The sequence below is a fragment of the Atta colombica genome, unplaced genomic scaffold (genome assembly GCF_001594045.1).
Source record: "Atta colombica isolate Treedump-2 unplaced genomic scaffold, Acol1.0 scaffold160, whole genome shotgun sequence".
In the NCBI taxonomy this organism is placed as follows: Eukaryota; Metazoa; Arthropoda; class Insecta; order Hymenoptera; family Formicidae; genus Atta; species Atta colombica.
Genome location: NW_017259251.1, coordinates 195,524 through 202,454, shown reverse-complemented (window position 1 = coordinate 202,454; position 6,931 = coordinate 195,524).

Sequence of the window (6,931 nt, the reverse complement as noted above, 5' to 3'; positions counted from 1 at the left end):
TCATTTTTAGATTCGCCTAATTTTTCTCAATATGCCGTAAACTTAATTAAAACATTGGAGTTGTATGATGTAATTCAAGAAAATATATTAAATTTGTTTCAAATTTAATTATTAATATGAACGCTGTTTATACTTTGAAACTGAAAAATTTATTGATTTTGACACATATTGAAGTTAAAAATAACAAAATGTTATTTAACTTAAGGGATTGGGTTGCTCCTTTGCTCTAACAATGTAAAATTGATGTTTTATAATAATGTCTTAATTTTTTATATGCTCATTAGATAAAATTTATGTATAGAATTATTAAATAATTTAAATTTCTAAACTTTCATGAAAAGTAGTGTATAACTAACGTTTATTCAATTATTTATTTCAATTAGATTTTGCAATTTATATTACAAATATAACTAAGAGAGGTAAAATTTGGCATCGGATATTTCCACTTTGGATATAATTTCGTTTGCCAGGTACATACAATATTAATTAAAAGTATATACGTAATATAATGTATATAATGGAATATATATTTATATACATTCAATTTTGGAAATTAAATAAATATCTAAATGACAATATATATATAATATTGAAGTTTATCAATATTAACTGCATTTTTATACCTTTCATTGTTAATTTATGTAGTCAAAGTTTTTTTGTATTAATTGTTCTCAATTTAACTTTAATAAATATTTTCATTAAGTGAAAACATTTTTTTAGTTTTATAGCGCAATTTTGTCCATCCTGATGACTTTAATATCGGTATGATAATATATAATCCATAATAGATTTTCTACCTAATGCATAAAAAAAATGATTTTGATGTCAACATATATAATTAAATGTAATAGAGTAAAAAAATGCTCGAATTTTTTCTTAAAAATTAACACAATGTCATGGCTTATTTCGAGTTATAATTAAAATAACTTTCAATTATTATAATTAACAAACATTTCGGCTGACAAAGCCTTTCTCAATGCTACAACATAGAAATACAATTATAAGTTAATAAACAAAGAATAACGGATACAATAAAATTTAAAACTCATCAATGGTGAAGTGTCAAAATATAAAAAAATATAAAAAAAAATTCAATAAGTATCCCGCCAAGTGACAATAAGACAGAAATATTTGGATACTTTTTTTAGAGTAGATTAATTACGTTCATCGATAAAATTGATTTGTCAAATTCCTCGGTTGAGATCGAGAATCCAGTTTGTCATAGACTTGTATCAAGCAATTTAAGAATTCTTTAGTTACGAATATTTCATGAACAGTATTTCTATAGAACAATTAGATTTATTAAAATAATATATTATTAGTGTGAATCAAAGATACAGAATCAAATAATAACTTACGGTAATTTATATAAAATATCTAAACTCTCTGTAATCTAAACTCTCAGTCAAGTCTGGTTAAGTACATTAAAGATACAGACTGTTGCTCGTTTGAAAATTAACTGATGTGAAGTATAGGTCAAATAAAAGTAAGACAATAAAATCGAATATAATAAATCTGTTCAAAACTGTGACCATTTAGTTCTCGTATATTGTCAAGTATGTTGAAAAAAGAGTTATCCAATAAGTATCTTTAGTATCTTTCATTAAATTTAAACTGTTTTTTTGTTCTTTAATATGTATTATTTTAGAAATATTTCTTTTTCGATAATTATTTTCAAAACCAAAAATACTAATTTTTTCTTAATCAAAGTCATGATTAGTTTCCGTGATATTTTTTGAGATTACTGTATGTTTAGACTGGTCTAATTTTATATTATTATTCTTTAATTCTTATCTGCAATTGTCTCTTCGTTTGGCCAACACGATGCATCGCCTACGATGCATCGCAGTTACTACAATTTATATAATATATATTATATAATTATTATTTTTATCATGTTGATTTTTGTTTTTATTTTAATAAATTTAAACTGTTTAAGCACCTATCATGTTTTTAGATTTTTATTAATAGACTTAGTAATTTTATTAGAAATAGATCATATATACAGGAAAACCATTATCTCTCTTAAAACTCCATCAGTGTCAACGTTATCAGAGTTGATGTTATTAACCACATCGTGGATTTTTCACTAGCCTTTTAATCTTTTTGTTAATATAATAAAAAATCATTCCTAAAGGATATCCGTTATCCTTCAAATTCTCAATTATAAATTCTATGTTTTTATTATAGAATGTAGAATTTCACAATATCGTATGTTGGCCAAACAAAGAAACAATTGCAGAATTGTTTCTTTGTTTGGCCAACATATGCATCGCAGTTACTACAATTTATATATAACATTATTATTTTTATCATGTGATTTTTGTCTTTATTTTGATAAATTTAAGCTTGTTTAAGCATCTATAGCGAATCATGTTTTTAGATTTGACATTGTCATGGAGGATTTGGAAGAGAGAGTTAAATTCTTTACAATTTCTGCGTACTTTAGATATGTTGATGATGTTTTTATGATTGCATCTAAAGATAAGGTTACTCAAATTTTAAATTCATTTAATGAAGCATGATAGACTTAAATTTACTATTTAATATGAGAAAGACCATTGTTTGAATTTTTTGGATCAAGAATTAAAGAACAATAATATAAAATTAGATCAGTCCAAATACTCAGTAATCTCGAAACATATCATGGAAACTAATCATGACTTTGATTAAGAAAAAATTAGTACTCTTGGTTTTGAAAAGAATTATCGAAAAAGAAATATTTCTAAAATAATATATAAATTAAAGAATATTAAAGAACAAAAAAAACAGTTTAAATTTAATGAAAGATACTGAGTTATTGGATAACTCTTTTTTCAACATACTTGATATATGAGAAATAAATGGTCACAGTTTTGAACAGATTTGTTATATTTGATTTTATTGTCTTACTTTTTTATTTGACCTATAGTTCACATCAGTTAATTTTCAAACGAGCAACAGTCTGTATTTTTAATGTAACTTAACCGGATCTTTGACTGAAAGTTTAGATTATAGTATTTTATATAAATTATCATAAGTTATTATTTGATTCTGTACCTCTGATTCACACTAATAATATATTATCTTAATAAATCTAATTGTTCTACAAAATATCATGAAATACTCGTAACTAAAGAATTCTTAAATTGCTTGATACAAATCTATGACAAACTGGATTCTCGATCTTAACCGAGGAATTTGACAAATCAATTTTATCGATGAATGTAATTAATCTATTGTTGACTAAAATATCCAAATGTTCCTATCTTGTCACCTGGCGGGATACTTATTGACGTTTGAATTTTTTTATATTTTTTTATATTTTAATACTTCACCATTGATGGGTTTTAAATTTTATTGTCCGTTATTCTTTGTTCGTTAACTTATGATTGTATATTTCTGCGTTATAACACTGAGGAAGGCTTTGTAAGCCGAAATGTTAATTATAATAATTTGTTAATTATAATAATTGAAAGTTTTTTTAATTATAGCTCGAAATAAGCCATGACATTGTGTTAATAATTAAATGCACTTTGAATCAAACATTTCTAGTTGTTATGACAAGATTCGAGATTTTACAGCTACAATATTTGGTAGACTATATTATATTATAAGAATTATAGTATATTATATTATAAAGATTTGTTTAATATTTTTCAGTTGAATTTTACAGAGCTCACATAGATACTTTTAAACATATGCAATATTACCAGAATTCTGATGAACGTTAATCTCAGCGCACTCTAGCAGTGTAATTATTTTAGTAACATTTTATTGAATAAATATACTCAATATGTGTCTGTATCATTTTATTAATAATAATTGAATAAGAATATAAAATTTTTATATTAAAAATATAAAAAAAAGGCATTAAGTATATTTTGTAGAAAAAAATTAAATATAATGCGATAAAAAAAAGTGAAATCAAAATAAAATATTTCAAATATCTTTATTTAAAAAGTCTCATAGAACATAATTCTCCGAGCGGCGTCTTTATGATGTAGACGTACTTTGGACATCCTTTAAGACAATATGTGTGAGATAATCTCATAATTATAATATATTATAAAGTACGGATGAAAATACTTTTTGAAGTATATTAAGTATAACAACACATTAAAATAAAAGAACAAAATGCAATAGATAGCATAATGAGAGACACAGAAATTGATAAAGTATTTTTACATAGATAACAAGTAGAAAATTGTAGAGAATCGAAAATGAGCAAAATCTCCAGTAGCAGCATATTTGATGCGCCTATCTTGTTTATAATTCGATTCATGCGAATAATTCAATAAATATTTTATTGATAATAATGAAATATTTTATAATTATGAACTATTTTTCGCAAATTAAAGAAATTTTATATATGTATATTGAAATTATTATTTTAGTATTGATATATTTTATATTCAACAGATGCACATACAAATATTTTTTTATGAGATAAAGAAAAATTTTTAATACATTTTAATACTAAATTTTTAACTTTTAAATTTTTTTACTGTAGTAATAGAATTTGAAATTTACAATAATATTAGCAGTTATTATTCGACATAATATTGTCTTTGTTTATATTGATTCTTCTATGAAAATAGAAATCTGAATATTTTTTTTTTTTACTTAATAAAATTTGTAGAAATAATGTATGACTCATTTGCGGATAGGGACTTTATTATCAAATAGATTTAAATTTTACAACAATTGCAAAGCACTGCTTTTTCTGCTCAATGCAGTCTTTGTATTACATGTCAGGACAAACGTTAGGATTAATCAATGTTAAGCGCTGATTTTCTTGGCATTTTAATGTGAATCTTTGCCTAACGTCACAACTCTGAACTTATATGCAGCTAATTTCAGCTTAAAAATTACGTAGAGCTTGAAAAGACGACGATGTATTCTTCTCAGTGAGAGTATTGGCGCGAAAAGTTTGTCGTGTTTGTCAAATAAAACTAGACTACAAGCGTTTTTATAAGTGATACAGCTGTGGTGCCTTCCAAATAAAGTTCGAGCCGTTCGCGTTTCCATGACGCGGAATCGCATTCGAAAGGAAATCTCTCAATTCGAGGTTATTAGCCATTTACTTGTTGCGCAACACCCGCATTACCGTAAGCGGCCATCCAACCGTGGATGCAATTCGTGGATAAGCGACTCGCTCCGTGGAAAGCCGCCAATAATTAAAGTTTCCGCGATGCTGATTCAACGCTCGTCCGACGATTACGCGATTTCCCTCGGCATCCCCTCGATAACGTGTTACTGTTTAACGTGTTCTATAATCCAACACCTTGGAGAACAGTAACCATGTTACTCGACGATTCGAAAGTAAAAGGACCTATATTTGTGCGTGTAGCGTTTTCCTCTCTTCCGCCGCTGCTCCTGGTCGGTAAATGACATTGATTGTTTCAAGGTATCCATACGATCTAAGGGGATCAATTTCACGAAACAGAAATATGTTCATAACGCGCTTCCCTTATCTTGTAATATTATCTTTGTAATTAAACGCAATTCCAAAATGCTAAAAATGTACACAGACAATTCTGGAATTACGTTTACGCGAATAAGCAATTGTAATTATAATTTACTTTATATTGTAAGAGAAAATTTTATTTATAGTATATATTTTACCTTTATATATCTTGATTCTTGAAATATTCTATTATATATATGAAATTATAAATAAAATTTCTATTCATGAATTCTGCTACGAGTCGTATCGTCTGAAGTAAACTTTGCAATAAATTCAGACACTTTTAATTAAACATTTTCAAATTTTTGTTTTATTAGCTATCATGTTGATAAATCTGTTTAAAATCTGATTTAAGATAGTTTTTCGCCGTGTCTACAACAGAGTAGTAAGTCTTAAGCCTAAGTAAGAAATTGACCAATTACGAACAAATACGAAGAGAATAATCAACTATGATTGATCAATTTCTTACAGCTTAAGTCTCACTACTCTATTCTATCTAGACACCGCTATTTCATCGTTACGCTTTTTATTACTAAACTAGTAAATAACTTCCTATATAAACAAAGCTAGCGGAACAGGTGACTTTAACACGCAGCATACAGTAACATAATATTGACATCATGAGTGCCTTACAAATTTTTCAAGCCTGTAATTATAAAACAAAGAGATTCTTTCTATCTTATAACCAAGCTTGAAAAATTTGTCGTATGACAAAAACGAAGAAAAACTGACCGCAATCGAGATTCGATATCTCGAATGTTTTGAATGTTTTAAAAGCAATTTTTCGAAAAATCGCGCGCAAGTATATACGTTTCGAGAAAATCCCATAATTTTACAAAGTTAAAAGTCGTGCAAGATTTAAGTTTCTTGCGTCTGATTCGTCAACTTTTTTTTTCGATCAATTACACTTGTCAATTAAATTGATTGAACGCTGCACGCGCACGATCCTCTCTCGGAAGAACGGCCTTCCGCTGCGCGCGAGCAAAGCCATGTAACGAACGTGATCCGCGTTCAAGAGCTCTGCACCGAGAACAGTGCGCGCTGGTGCGCACCGGACCGGGGTCCTTCCCCACGGTCCCTCACGTCGGGGCCCGACTTCCCCACTTCCCGCGTCGACTCTCGCCACCCGCCGACACTGACGGCCGCCGTCGTTGTGTGTCGCAGTTATACCGAGTCCGTTCGCGCACTCGCATTAAATTCCGAATCGCGCCGGCGCGCGTGCACCTAAACACCACCCGTTCGGTCCATCTCGTCCGCGTCCCGGTTCCCTCCCGCGTTCCTCTTTCGCGCGAGGGATTTTTGGATCGCCATCACCATCATCACCGTCACGCGCGCGCGATCGGGTGCCGTCCGTTTGCTTGTCCTACGACAAAAATTAGTCTATCGGCGGGGTGTCTATTATTGGGAAAACAGGATAGGCTCATCGTCCGCATCGCGTCGTATCAATTGTGAGAGAACGCGTGATTCGCGTGTGAATCCAAG